Source organism: Podarcis vaucheri (assembly GCF_965113315.1).
Source record: "Podarcis vaucheri genome assembly, chromosome: 1".
In the NCBI taxonomy this organism is placed as follows: Eukaryota; Metazoa; Chordata; class Lepidosauria; order Squamata; family Lacertidae; genus Podarcis; species Podarcis vaucheri.
The window spans coordinates 54,683,447-54,699,176 of record NC_138759.1 but is presented as its reverse complement, the minus strand read 5'-3'; the positions used below and the strand labels follow the sequence as shown (position 1 = coordinate 54,699,176).

The following is a 15,730-nucleotide window of genomic DNA, read 5'->3' as shown; positions in this document are numbered from 1 at the left end:
AGATCTAGCAGACAAATTGTATGGATTCATAGGCATATGTATGGTGCTGTTGCTGTTGCTGTTTTCTTTTACTTAGCCCAATAACACTTGTGCCTCTCCACATGAAATATTGCCTCCTCTAGAGTAGCTGGACTTTGCACAGCAGAAACAATTTGGAGGAGAAATCTGATGTTCAGAGTAAGATGTTCTTAGCTCCAATTCCATTAGTTGAAAAGTTGGTGTCTTTGGATGCAATTCTGTGTGCATTTACATGGGGGTAATCTTAAGTGAACACACTGGGGCATACTACTGAGTGTTATTATCAGTAGTACTACTACTATTATTTCCCAAAGGAGCCCAGGAAGGCAAGCACATTAATTTTTTAAAAATACATTTTAAAAGCAGTTAAAGAAATTCTCTTAAACAGTAATTTCAAAGTTGCCAGAAACAGTATCTTTTAGCCATCAAATGACTAGGTAAACAGGAATGTTTTTAAATCCTCCTGAAAGTCAATAATGAGGGAGGGAGATGCATCTCACCAGGTGGAGGATTCCAGAAATGGGAAACCACCACTGAAAAGGCCCTGTCATGGGTCAATGCCAACCAGGCAGCCCCCTCCCCACACTGTGTTGTTAATATCTTGACTCACGACTCAAAGTTGTAGCTGCTTTAACTACTGACTTTTTATGTTTCTGCATTACTGTGATAACTTTTGCACAACTGTGATAACCAGGATATAAATATATATTTTTAATTATTGCCACCGATAAATAGGGTTGTGGAGGTTGCCAGAAAGATGTGTGTCTGAAAGAGAGGGAGAAAGAGAGAACTAGCAGGGGCAGAACAGTAATGCATATAGGTCATTTATTTAAGCCCTGGGGCCAGTCTGGTGCAAGTGCAGCTGAGTACCAATGATATGGCAAGTGCGTTTGCCAAACATCCAGAAGTCACGTGGAAGGAAGTTTGACTCATGGAAACCAAACTCAAATCTCATCCAGAGAGTTCCAAACAGAGCTTGTTGCATATTTGGCAACACACACAATGCAAATCTTTCCTATGTTGTGGTATCAATTTGAGCCATATAAAATACAAACTGGTTTTCCTGAATGACCATTGAGCCTCCCCAAAGTCATGACTTGTATGATGCTGTATTTTTCTGCCCTTATAATTTATCAGGCATTATCTGTTAAGCCTCATGTGATATATGTTCCATATATATGTGATGTGGTGTGTGTGTGTGGGGGGGGTACACACACACACACACACACACACGCATCAAAGGTCAACATCAATGTGGTTTCTGAGTAATTTTGCCCCATTAAAATGTTACCAAAGGCAGATGTTCCAGCAGGGCCCACAGGATTTATAGAGTCACTCTCCAAAGAACATATTAGCAAGTATGACTGTTCTTCTGCTGAATTGTTTGCACTCTGCTTTTTCAAAAGCCTCAGTGCCCACCCCAGATTAAAGCAGCATGTTGAGCCTCCAATGAAGATGCCTTTCAACGATGCAAAACCACTAATGAGAAAACATAGACAAAAGGACAGCCAGCTTCCTAAGGCCCCATTCCTCAATTCTGAAATACCACCCGGAGTCTTTGGTCGCATTGACCTGATAGACTTGGAGGTTTCTAGACCAGGAAGTTGTGTTTTCCGTAGCCCCGATATCTCCTACATTTATAGCAGAGACACAACAGGAAGAAAGAGAGAGGAACTGGAGAGCAAATTGCTCATTTTTTTGTGTCAAGCTAGGGAGACCTCATCTTCCAAATGTTCCAGTAATTAGCCTCACTTTCTTGGCTGGTGTTAATTTGTTCCAAGTATTTGGGCTTTAGATCTAACCATGGGAACCTTGCTTCCCTGCAAAAGCCTTGCCAACTGTTACTAGACTTTTTACCACACACATTCAGGCCAAAAAAAGCACAGCTAATGACAGTGTTTGCTTTGCAATGTGAAATGTATTTGTTATGAATTCAGTGTCTCCTAATGAAGGAGGGGGAGGAGAAAGTGAAGGAAACTTGTGCGTGTGCATGATGCGTGTGACCCTGCACACCAGGGCTATTACTAAATCCAATTCACAAAATCAAACCTACCTAAAATGAACCAACTTCTTTGATATTTGATTCCAAATACTCTTGATCCCTCAGCTGTGGACATGCCTCAATTCCTCTGTTTTCAAAACATATCTAAATAGGAAGGATAATCAAGATTTTGCCTGCTGTGACTGTTGGGTCAGACTCTCCTCCAAGGTTGAAGCCAGGGATTCACAGTGGGAGAGAGAATTGCTCTCATGGCTAGCCTCAGAAGAACCTTGCCAACTCAACGAAGGCTCTTATTTAAGCTCTTATTTAAGGCTCAGCCTGAAGATGACTGCTGCTGTAGCAACCTCTAACTCTGGTCTCATGAAGTCTCCAGCCTGAGCCCTGCATGGAGCTGTCCAGGGTAGTCTTGCCTGTGCTGAGGTCAGTGCTCACAGCAGATCAATGTCCTTCATAGTATTTTGTTGTTGTTGTTGTTGTTGTTGATTTTTTAAAAAGGGCTACTTGCTGCTGTTAACATTCATTTCATGAAAACAATTTACTCACTAGAGTGTTGCTAATGATAAGAGTCTCCAGTCATAAGGTTTATGTTAGATTCACAAACATCAGAGCCAGTTAGGCCCTGAAGCAAGAACATTCAGATTGGCACATTGACAATAGACTTGAGAATGTAAAGAGGATGAAAAGTAGTGGTATTATCCAATCAAGGCTTCTGCAGGACTCAACGCCCAGACAGCCCACTTTCATATTGACTATAGCTGGATAGAAAATGAAATACTTCAAGTTGGTTTTGATCTTCTGACTTGTCACTGTTTTTGTGCATCCATCTTCTTCCCCTTTTTATTGATTACACAAAGAAATGAATAATACATAAAACTCCTATTTTGCTTTTGAATGTATGATGTGCTTCACACACATTGTCTTGTAATTCTTACAACATCAATATTGCAGATAGGAAGCTGATGCTAAGACAGGTTGTGAGTTGCCCAAGGCCATTTAGCGAACTCACAAAAGAACCAATATTTGACCCAGGACTTCCGATTCACAACTCAGAATGCTATTACAAACTATTTATCAAATATTGTTACTGCATGACAAATGCTGGTTACTATTATATTTCTGGAATGATGGGTGAAATCCATCCATTTCATCTGGAAATGAACTGGGTCTGTCTCTGAGTTTATTTGGAAATGCTAATTTTTTTCCTGAGAACTCCCCAAAGCTGGGAACTATCTAGGCCTGGAAATCCACTCCACCATTTCCAGTTTCCTTCCCATTTCCTACACCTTTCACCTGCTGCTAGGGAGGAGGCAGGGAAGAGGTACAATGACAACAGAGAGGATTATCAAAAGGGTCTTCTTTAAATTCCTGACTCTTTACAAGCTACTGAGTTCGCTTGGGCATACCATCGCTGAAGGGAACTCTGAAAACTGTAGTTTTGTACTCCACCTCCTCAATGTCAGTAGAATATCACAAAAGTTGTAAGAATTACTCTGCTGGATCAGACCAGAGACTTGTGTTATCCAGCATTTTGACCAACGTTGGTGAGCCAGTAAATGAAAATGAAGGTCCCTTTGGCATTCAGAGGTTCATGGTTTTAATTCATGGACGATCCTTTGAGGTATCATGGTTAAGAGCTGTTCATGGGTATCCCCCCCCTTCAATTGACTAAAAAGCAATCACATGGAGCAGAGATGGTGAATTTTATGAGCCAAGGATGTTCTGTTAAAGAAAGCTTTCCCCCTATCAGCCCTTAAGGTATTATATATTTCTATTCCATCTATTTCAGATCCGTACATAACAGTAGAGATTAAATATGGCAATGACACAGAGACTGTGTATTTTGTCTTATGTGAAATAGTAGCTTGCAATGTCTTTTACCCAAGACTATTTGACAGGGTTCTAATGTTGCTGCTTCTAGCCTTTCAATTTGGTTTAGTATGAACTTGACAGCGAACCTGAGCCATAGGTGTTGCTGTCCTTCACCTTGTTTCCAGCTTATTTTATAAGAAGGATGCACACCAGTCTTACTTAATCTTACCAGCTGAGAACGGATTTTCTGAAAATGTCTATTTATGGTGTTTTTTCATATTTTCTGTAGCCTTGTAATGGCATTTAAAGCTAAGTGTGGTTATAGTCCCGGCACGGTGCCCCACCACAGAAACCACCTCTTGCAACTTTGCTCTTGGTCTGAAAGGGTTTAGTTGTAAGCCGGCAGCATTCTGGCGAAATGATCTTGCGGTGTCTTAGAAGCAAAAGGAGAGATGAGGCAGACCATGGAAAAGTGGATTGAGGGTGACCTTTCTATGTAAGTCTCCATCACAGGAAAATAATTGACTGTTACCTGGCCACAGAATTATAATTACCTGCCCTCTGAAATACATAAACAGCAGACGACATGGCCCAAAGAGATGATGAGCAGTCAGGATAGAGGGATTTTGCATATTCCTTAAACATAAAAGAGATCTCATCTTAGCAACAGAAGATTGCTTTTGACAAGCAGCCTTTGGACAGCCTTTCTTCTCGCATTCAAATGAAAAGAATCTCTGCCCCCACCACATGGCTAAGAAGTACAGGAAACAGTTCTCTATTCTATTTAGCTCAAGGATTTTCTATTTTGTTTTCAAAATGTAGTATGTGCCAGGCGCTGAGAACAAGATGGCATTTTACACAGGCACAACGAAGAACAGCACTCCTGTGATAAATGGAACATGCAGCAAAATACTGTAGTGTGAACCAAATGCTCCTGTTCGGGGTGCATGCCAGCCAGCCAAACCCTTTCCAGGACACTCCATTCTGTTCTTTCTCTTAAACAGTTTTCCATTCCCCGCCTCAGCAAATAATAAGTACTCTGTGGCTGAGTTCTTTTTGGCCTGGGGTGGTTTTTTTTGGGGGGGGGTGTCCTTCCTTAACCCCCCTTAAAACAAAACATGTTTGCAAGCGGGGCGGTGGGAGGCTGATACCTTCCTCTTTTGCATGGATAGTGCTGTTTTGGCAACATAAGTAGTATATTAAATGTGGGAAAGGGCCATAGCGGAGTGAGAGAGCATTTGCTTTGCACGCATAAGGCCCCAGATTTAATCCCTAGCCTCTCCAGGTAGGGCTGGAAGAGCACTTTCTTTGCAATCCTGCAAAGTCATTGTCAGTCAGTGTAGACAGCAGTGAGCTAGATGCACCAATGGTCTGGCTCGGTATAAGGCAGCTTCCTGTGTTCCTATGATTCCACCGCTTTCTGGTTTTTCAAAATTAATTTCACAATTTGGACATTGACATATTTGGGTTGATGGTCAGAAACCTCCCCTTTCTTCCAACTAGAAGTCATAGAGAGCCAAAGGTCCATCTCCAAATGTATAGATCTAATATTGGTCACTGTGTTGTTATTTTTTTAAAAAATAAATAAATAAATAAATTATTTGCATGGATTCCTGGGAGATCTCATTTCCCCCTCTGATGATCTCCTGTTGCAAGTTGCAAGACCAGATCTCACATACAGTGCGGACATGATGTACCGCCTTCCCTTTGGCGCCAACATCCAGCAGAAGAAAAAGCAGGAAAAGATCAAACATGGAAAGAACAGAAGACAGCCGGGTTGCTGCTGCTGTCTGTGCCTAGGAGAGACAAATGAGCATGAGGGAAGGAACGAGGTAGAGGATAATTACTTTCATCCCAGTTTTATTTTTATTCCCACAAATCCCAACCGCTTTTGAAGCCAATTTTCCTTTAATAAAATACACTATTAATGACTCGGAGTGGAAGCCCTTTGTTCAAAACAATACCCAATTCTCCAGATGGAATTGTTTTGCATTCTGGGCAATATACATATATGTATATTTATGAGCATGGCCCCCATTACTCTATTTTGTAAATCAAGTGAGTTATTTAAAAATATGTTGAACATGCTTTCTTCCTTTGAAATTAATTCTTCCTTGGTTCTCTCCCTCCCCCCCGCCTCCCCTCTCTTTTAAAGAGAAACTGATGCCAAAGAGAAACAAGAGTGATGGCTTTCCCCATTGTTTCTGGAAGCCATTCATTTGGTATTTCTGTTCATCAGCACTTCGTAGTGAAAGACTATAAAGAGCTACTTGATGCCTCCTGCCACTTAGCACAGATATATACGCACATTTGAAACACTTGGCAAAGGGTTCGCTTTGGTTTAACAGCTTGTGAGAAACATTGGCTACACATCTCATCCTGTGAACAGATACACTGTAGAACTCACTGAGGGGAGGCAGAGTCAAGCTACCTGCAGGAGAGCTCTCATCCACAGCACTGCAATTTTCCCCAACACTCCAAGGTTACAGCCCTGCTGTGTCTGGAGAGCAGGGTGTATAGATGCTCCCAGAAGGGGCACCATCTGGTCCTCAGGATTGTGGGTGCCCTTCCGCAATGTGGACGTGTGACACCACACACACCTGCACATAGTGTATGTGAGGTCACATGCACAATGTGCGGGTGTGTGCATGTGACATCGCATGTCCGTGTTGCGGCGGACAGCAGCAGTGACTCCCCTTCCTTCTCCTCTCTGCAGCCAGTGAGGCACTCTTTTCCACGGGGAAGGGCTCAGAGAGAATGCCTCCATATCTGAGCCCCTCACTGAGCCCCTCACTCACTGGCTGGTTGCGGATGGCAGAGCTGAACTACTTCTCTCTCAGAGGCAGCACAGCTGCTACCTGCTGGCTTTTTTCATTGACTTTGTGGGTGCTTGGCTCCCACAATTATATTGTGCATGCCCAAACACCCACAGCGCCCTGGAGTTGGCTCCTATGGCTCTCAGAGAGGTCCATTATTATCAAATCATATCCTGCTCTCTTAAGCTGCTCCTGTTGTGACAAATATACAGTGGTACCTGGGGTTACAGATGCTTCAGGTTGCAGACGCTTCAGGTTACAGACTCCACTAACCCAGAAATAGTACCTCGGGTTAAGAACTTTGCTTCAGGATGAGAATAGAAATTGCCCAGCGGCGGTGCAGCGGCAGCAGGAGGCCCCATTAGCTAAAGTGGTGCTTCAGGTTAAGAACAGTTTCAGGTTAAGAACGGACCTCCAGAACGAATTAAGTTCTTAACCCGAGGTACCACTGTATGTTAGGCTGTGGGTTCTTAACCCTTCTACCTCCAAGGCACAGTTGGGAAAGCTGAAAATTATTGAGGCCCAACAGCCACAAAAGGGTAGTGCAACTCTAAAAACTTCCTGTGCATTCCCAATTTGTTGTATATATCTTTTTTTTTTTAAAAAAAACACCCCTCTCTCTAATTTCCTTCAGCACCTTCTCCAGAGGAGGGAAGATTCTCTTTCCTTGCTTTCTCCTCTACAGCAAACTCTAGTCTCTCATTTTCAGCATGTAGGGGCTGCTGGGCTGCTACTGGTCCAACGAAAAGGCTATGTCATAGCTGAGAGAGGTGGCCCTGAGTGAGATATGGCACTAAAGCCTCACTGAAATTGGACAGAGGCCCCAGCCCATGGTTGGAGCAGCACTGTGCTAGGCTGTTCATGTCAAGTGAAATTTCTCCCATCCTTTACCTAGGTCCTAGGAGCACCCAAAAGGTCATTCTTTCTCAACCCCTTACCTGTCCTGTTGTGGTTCTAGTCCTGAAGGACAAGCTTTCCAAGGGAGAGACAAAAGGGAAAGTCCCTGCATGCCTTGAATTGCGCATCCCCTTTCTTTGAATAACAAATACCCCTAGAAACGAAGGATGGCCATGTGTCAGGCTTCACATTCCTCCATTTGAAGGTGTCCTCCTTTTGAAGGGCTGCCTGGTCCAACTGCAGTTTAATGATAAAGAACCATAAGAAGGGAGAGCAGCAGTTTTGAAGCTGCCCATCAACAGTCAGCATATGGACAGCAGATTGAGGAGGCACACTGGTGACCTGGTCACCGCCTTCCCCAGTGTAGTAAGACATGCTATATTTCTATTTAAATTCCAGCAATAATTTCTCTGTGTGCATCTATACATACAAATGAGCATGCACACATTTTGTTGGTGGCATTTCCAATTCTTTTTATGATATGTAAGTAGCCACCCCATCTGCAAGGGTGCATTTGAAACTGTTTAAGAAGCAGAAGCCCAAAGGCCATTAAAAAATAAATATTCTGGTCCGTATCTTTTGAAAACAAAGGACCATCTATGAATAATGGGAAGGTGATGGGTAACATTAAAAACAGCTATTATTGTAGCAGTTAAGATTAGGCAATTATAATTAGAAAATGGAAATCCTGGATGTTAGTTTTTCAGCAATAATGCTGAAAACTTACAGTACAACATAGTTATGTTTAGGGAAGAGGAAGGAAGGAGAGAAGCAATGAAGACACAAGAGACAGGAGTTCTCTTGCAGAAAATGCTCCAGTTGAGAAAATGAGAAAAATAATTCTTTTCCCAGTTAAAATAAAGTTATCCGCTCAATTCATAATAGCTCAGGTCAACATGCTAGGTTTCCTCTCATGATGAAATATTTGTACTTGGAACACAGTATTATAGCCCAGGAGAAAGTAATGCAACCAGTTACAGCAAAACAAAACATATGAACAATAAACAGAGCATGCCTTGATGTGAGCAAAAATGCACACAGGGTTAGAAGGAGGGCATGACTCTAGGTAGAATACTGTTAACACTACTGGAACCTGACATGGATCCCACTTTGTGAAACTTCATGCCAAGTTTGGTGATGACATCTTGAGAGGCATCCAAAACTATGGAGAAAAAAATGGATAAGCCACTTCCCAAAATATATAGTAGATGGAGATACTGAGTCTAGATGGGGGCCTATAGCTTAACACTGTAAAGTCCATTGCTCCAATATCAGATCTGCTAAGTGAGCAGCTTGTACCCAAGCTTGGTTCTGTTCTCCCTCTGTCCCCCCGCCCAGTGACTATGTCTACACACCCACCCCATGATAATATCAATTCCCAGTCCAAAGAGGGGGGAATAAAGACACACCCCTTACTCCAAATTGGTCCTCTCCCTCCAGAAGAATTTTTGGCTATTCCTTTAGCTATTGTTAAGGCCAGCTGCTGAAAAAAAATCTGCTAACCACCTTTACCAAAGGATGATTAAACCACATGAAGTTTACCTTTACAGTACTCAGATATATTTTCAGTATTGCAGCCTGGTATTAAATGTAGAATTTCAGGTTGCTTGAAAAGCAACACAGAGGCGTAAAAACGTAAGCTGACAAAGTGGTCTCTACCCTTTGAAATCCTAGGTTACAATAAATATGCAAGTCTTTTGAGTGCCTGAGGGCTCTGTCATTTTTACCATAAAATTTATTTACCTATTATATTCCCTTATTACAGCATGCTTATTAAAGCTAAATTAAAATATGTTTTCAAGCAAAAATGATTGAGTTTGTTTTCTGTTAAAAGTAAGACTTCAGCCCTTCAGCGGAGGTGCTTCCAGACTCTTATTATTTTCAGGTGGGATCTAATCACATATCAGGAAATTCAGATTGCACAATTAAAGCTGAGCAGTGCTCTGGCATAATGAACCCACTCCTCCTCAGAATAGGACTTTCTGCGTAAGGTAAGTGATGGACAAATGCACTGGAAAGTGTGGGATAACAGTGGCTCAACTCAACATCATATAACCTCACTGCAAACAAATCAGAATGAATGCTCAATAAACTGCTCAATTTGTTTAACTTCCCCACAAACTCGGCGCAAATGAATCAGGATGAATATTCAATAAGCAGGATGTCTTCCAAATAAACTTGGTTAGGTTTATTGGGATATAAGAATCAAAACATTGAGACATTGGGGTATAAGAATTGCAACCATTAGTCACTTCAACAGATCACCTAAGAAGAACAAGTAACTGACAAACATAAAACCTAGGACAAATTAATGGAATTGCATTCCACCCACAATGAAGGTCTCATGGGTTTGAGTCTGTCAGGAATGAAATCTAGTATCTGCTCTATGAGCACTGAAATGCTATCTTCTTTTAAGAATGGAAATGCTTTTCTGGAGATCTGAACAACCTTCACAAACCTAAGGAATGGGGTGGGGGAAGCAACACCCTAAATGAGAAATATTTCAGCTTCATCCCATTGAAATTAAGAGTTTTCCTTTGAGGCTGCCTGAAGGACCTAGCCTTAGCTTCACTAGATGTGCCCTCAGAGAGGTTATCTTGGAATCAAAAATCCTCTGTTGCGTGACTATCCATTGTTTATAGATTCGTCTAACTGACTTCATATGTATCTGGTCTGGGGAAACTGATGTTATTAAAACACAACACTGAGACATTGAGCTCTGATAGCAGTTCAACGTGAACAAATAAAGCAAGAGTTTTCCCTAAAGTAAAGCCAAGCAAGGATCCCGGCCTTCGCATGAACTGCTGGGATGAAAGGAGGATGTGATACCATCATCTGAACATTGACCTTTGCAATGTTGTTTCTTTTTCCAACCTGGAGCCCATTCCTGTGTGTGTGTGTGTGTGTGTGTTTGCTTCTCTTTCTCTCTCCCCCTTTCATCCCCTCCGGCCAACTTTCACAAATACACAGAGCAGGTAGACTACAAGCAATAAAGCTTTTCTGAAATGTTTTGGCTCGATTTGTTGCCCTTATGTCCCAATAAGAGAGGAATGTGGATTGTTAACCTGACCTCTGTCCAAAACAAAAATCAATTGTGTTTTCTGGAAACATACCTCCTCCCAATTTCCCCCCTAATAAACTGCATTAAAGATCACTTGCAAGCCAGAGGTGGAAATTGTAACTGCAAGCTAACGTATCACCAGTAGCTTATGTATAAGGATTTTCTGTCTGTTTTGCACAAAATCAAGTTGAAAGTGCAATCCTCACCACGTCTGCTCAGAAGTGAGTCAAAAGAACTTTCTCCCAAGCAAGTGTGCTTAGGATTGCAGTCTAAATAATTTGATCCTCTTAATTAAGTGTAAAATTTCTACAAGTTACGAATTCTAGTATGTTGTGCTATTCCACACATGCACCACTGGGGTTTCCCTAGAGACATTAAAGAACTCATTTTTATTTTAAATTTTGATCACCCCTTCAATGAATTCAATCCCAGGTGGAGAACAAGAACAATAATATAATGCACTTAAAAAATTCCTATGGGCCCTTTTGTCTTGGGGATGGTGAGAGAGGGAACCTGCTTGCCGCACTCATTCCTATCATCAGGTGGTACCTTGGTCAACCTTTGCCAACCTGCTGTTCCTCTGAATGTCTTTGACTACAACTCCCATCAGTCCTGGCCAGCCCAGCGTGATTGTTGTTGCTCCATTTGACCTTTTTATATGGCTTTTTAATGTACTGTGGCATTTTATGTATTGTGACGTGGCTGTTATTGTAGAGTTGGAAAGACTCCAAGGGTCATCTAGATTCTAGGCCAACCCCTGCAGGAATCTCAACCAAAGGATCCATGATTGATGACCACCCAGCCTCTGCTTAAAAACCTCCAATGAAGAAGGGTCCACCACCTTCCAAGGAAGTCTGTTCCAATGTCAAATAGCTCTTAGCATCAAAAAGTTCTTCTTAATGCTTAGTTTGAATCTTCTTTCTTGTAACAGCTGTGTGTAGCAGCTTTGTGGAATGATCATAGAGTTCTGGTCCTTCCCAGTTCCTAGTCTTGTAGTAGGAAGAACCTAACAAAGGACAGACTTCTTCTGGGTTGGAGGTCAATCTAGATTCTCCTTTGGATGATGGAAGTGTGTGCCTCTTTCAGTGATTACCTTGTGTTTTACTTGTGACATGACCCAATATTTCCCAGAGATCCTGTGGGTTAAAGGTAGTCTGTCAGGGTGACTCAGATCAGGCTAGACAGATATTTGCACCAAACTGTATTAATTCCAGAGCTTTCCAATGCCTACAAATATTAGATACCTGCTCTAGGAGATCCCATCTGGGCAGAACAGTGGGTGGTAAACGAAAACCAGCAATTTTAACATTAAAATAGTATAGCAAGCACTTTTCTATAAACCAGGCATCCCTTCTCTCTTTTTCAATCGCTTTTGTCAGTCAAACCATTTTTCTTTCTTTCCCCCTTAATATCTGTGCTCTTGGCCCATTAGCCTAGTTACTTTGGCACTCTTGTCAAAGTTACTTGCCAAGGTAACCAAGTCAAATCCACGAATCAATGCACCCTTCCGAATAGAAGTGTCAAGCTGCAGAAAGGAAGAAAGAAAAACTGAGAAGGATATTTACTGAATATTGACTTAAAATATACTTTTGAAAACAGTATTTAATTAAAGCAAACAAATCCTAAGAAGAACGCAGGCCTTGAGGCAGCAGCTATTTTCTGATAGACACACACATGGACACAGATGCTAGACTACTCAACTAGGATCTCTCTGTGGCGTCATTCTACTAAGAGGGAATGCTGCTGAAACAGTGCCTGCAACTTTCCAAACATTACCGCTGTGTAACATCCATTCATTTACTTGGGTTTCTGCAGCAGGCCTTCTGATGTTTTACTGGAATGAATGAAGGCTGTACAGCAACATGCTTAGGATCAGGGTATTCGCCATCCACCAGGGTGCCTGAATGCTGTACAGAACTATTCAGGGTTTATAACAGTCTGAGCTCCTCATAAAGAATGGACATTAGGAAGAACATTTATCCATAGGATTTTCATAATCAGGATTCAGTATTGTATTGTGAAAACTTAGTTCATGTGCACACATAAAAGATAAAAGAAAGTACTTTTACACCCAGTGCTCAGTAAAGCTATGGAATCCACTGCCACCGGTGGAAGTGATGTTTTCAGTTTTGCCTAGCGTACAAATTTTCCTAATGCAATTTCCCCATATACAATGCATTCTTGTATGTTATTTTCTCGAATATATGCATTTATATTCACACTTTACCTTGGCACTATATTTGCATTTTTGCTCACATTACTTGGCTGCAGAAACACACTGCAAGATTAGGAGATGTGTGGGTTCCAAAGGCTGACTGTGCCTCAGTCTGCATATTGCAAATTAGATAGGTTCACTTTTACATGCAAACTTAATCAAATCTCTCCCCCATCCCTAGGTCTGACAAGGCCACCACTGACTACATACATTTCTCCAGAGTCCCCACCTCCATCTTTGCTACCTCATACAAGTTCTTAGATTGAAGTTGCTGGGAACTGAACCTGGGATCTTAGGCATGCAAAGAATGAGATCAACTGCTAAACTACAGCCCATTCTACAGCGAAGCCTCAGCTAATTCTGCCTCGGGCTAGCATTGCCTTTGCTAACTTTCCTTTCCCATCCTATCTGTCTCTCATCTTCTACATGTGTAAATAAACAGATTTTCACAAAGGACTTCAGGACTGTCTTTTCTACAGGACGCTGACCGAAACCTCCCACAACTCACAAAGGAGTGGGGGGGGGGGAAAGAACAATAGTGACTGAGGAAATAAAATCTAAAAATTGTTACAAGGAAGACAGAAGTGTTTACTCTGCTCAGTAAGGGGGAAAGCCTAGTGAATTTACTTGAGTGAATATTTCAGCATCAATGAGAATAATAACAATAACAATAACAATAATTTATTATTTATACCCCGCCCATAACTCTGGGCGGCTCCCAACAGAATTAAAAGCACAATAAAACATCAAACATTAGAAACCTCCCTAAACAGGGCTGCCTTCAGATGTCTTCTAAAAGTCAGATAGTTGCTTATTTCCTTGACATCTGATGGGAGGGCGTTTCACAGGACAGACACAGTGAGGGTACCGCCAGAAGGCCCTCGGAGGAGGACCTCAGTGTCCTGGCTGAATGATGTGGGTGGAGATGCTCCTTTAGGTATACTGGGCCAAGGCTGTTTAGGGTTTAAAAAGGTCAGTACCAACTTTGTGCTTGGAAACGTACTGGGAGCCAATGTAGGCCTTTCAGGACCGGTTGGAACGCTTGCTTGATCCAATCAAAATACAGAAACGAGATATTCCTGAGTTCAACATGTGGGATGTGGAGCTCAGCAAATCACATTTCTAAACAGAAAAGTTCAGTGCATTTTTCCAAGATTTGGAGCATTTTTAAATGCACATGCTACATGCAGTGATCCATTTGCATACAGCATCCCTGAGCATTGGCCACATTGGCTGGTGCTGATGGGAGTTGGAGCCCATCATCATTTGGAGGGGCATAGGCTCTTCATCCCAGTACCTAGCACTGCATGTCCAACAGCATGTATTTCCAGACTACCAGAACATGATTAGGGCTTTTAAAAAGTTGTGCATGGAATGCATACATGGGTTGGTGTTTTACTTGTAGCCCATGCCAGACCCTTTCAGTCTAAAGAGAGAAAGAGAAAGACAAACACACAGAAAATAAACCTTAAGCAGAAGGACAGGAGAAGAGAAAGAAAGATTATTAAACTAAATGTTACACTTTTGAGAAAGTGAGTATGTTTTTATTAGTGCAAATAAGCACAAGAAAACATGGAAATTCTTCCAGATATACAGAGTTGTTTTAAAACTAGAAATAAACACAAAAGTGTGGAGCAAATGGAAATAGAAATAAACTGAAGACACCCCTGCTTCCAGACTTGCATGTTAATAAGCTAGCTATTACGTGGAGACTCTGTGGTGATGGCTAAATTGTCAAACTTTTTTTTTTAGTTTTTTAAAAACTCTTGTAAATCTTTAACCAGTGTGACTTGAAATGATTATGTGGGTTTTAAAATAGCAACTTGGCAGTAAATTTTTATAGCATATATAAATAGTATTCCATTTAATTTCTATATGAAGTTGCATTAAAGGCCCAATACATGATCTGCCAAAAAGGCAGTCTCCAAGAAGTATGCATGCTGGCAACAACATCAATGGAGAAGCCACCAAGGAGTCCTAAAATGAGAGGTGGACCTTGACACGGATGGCAGTCATCATTCTTGTTTTCCTGTGTTGTGTTATATAGCTTTAGTAAATGGTCATATCCTACTTCTGTTCCCTACCTAAAGCTTCCATACCCAGTTAGCAGGTTGCTTTAGGCTGGAAAAGGGAACCTTTTCTCAGCCTGAGGGCTACAATCCCTCTCAAGGAACCTTCCAGATCCTGCATGTCAGTTGTGGGTGGAGCCAAAGACAAAAGTGAACAGAGCAGTACTATGTTCCACCTACTGTCAACTGCCTGGGAAAAAACAGGACATCCTGTTTTTTACCTGCAAAAACATGGCAGCCATTTTGGGTGCCATGTTCTTGTGTGATTTCGGGCTGAGATCTTGCCCCCCCCCAGTGTTTTGGGGCGCTGTGCACAAAAAAGTGCTTTTACCGGGTCTTGCGCAGGTCATGTGACTCGCACAGGATTTCAGACCTGGAAGATGGTGTCCCAGATTTAGGCAAACCAGGGTATGTTTTCAAACCACACAAAAGCCACAGGCTTTTACTCATGCACACACACCCTCTCTCCATCTTTCATGCAGGCAAGAAAGAGACATCATCGTAGCTCAGAGACAGATTCCAGCCACCTGAAAGTTCTTGAGGGCATGGAGCATGGCCAATGAGGAGCATGCACTGGGGAGAGGCACCCAAGGTTGGGGGGGTTCACATGCACATGACATCATGTGCACATTGCATGTGTGTGACTCCTGGTGCACACAATGTCACATCGTTGGGAGGAGGCTGAGTCCATCACGGCACAGCATGACTTTCTCTCTCACCCTCAGGAGGAGCCAGCCATCGAACGATGCCATGCTCAGCCTCCTCTGCCCCTCAACATTGCGGGGGGGGGGCGGCGGCCCCCTGACAGCAAATATTGAGGGGTCCGAGGACCCCCACCCCACC

The 15,730-nt window shown here is 42.2% G+C and overlaps 2 long non-coding RNA genes across 2 annotated transcripts in view; one reads left to right on the top strand and one right to left on the bottom strand.

Moving 5' to 3' along the window:
• Positions 1 to 13,100, top strand: part of LOC309535129 — a 48,286-nt gene extending 35,186 nt beyond the window's left edge. Inside the window, exons 2-3 of the long non-coding RNA XR_014221025.1 lie at positions 9,428 to 9,533; positions 13,000 to 13,100. This is a non-coding gene — a long non-coding RNA (uncharacterized lncRNA). The remainder of the gene's footprint in view (positions 1 to 9,427; positions 9,534 to 12,999) is intronic.
• The window catches only part of LOC309535004, a 654,277-nt gene that overhangs the window by 354,016 nt on the left and 284,531 nt on the right, over positions 1 to 15,730 (bottom strand). The gene's annotated exons all lie outside the window — the stretch shown is intronic.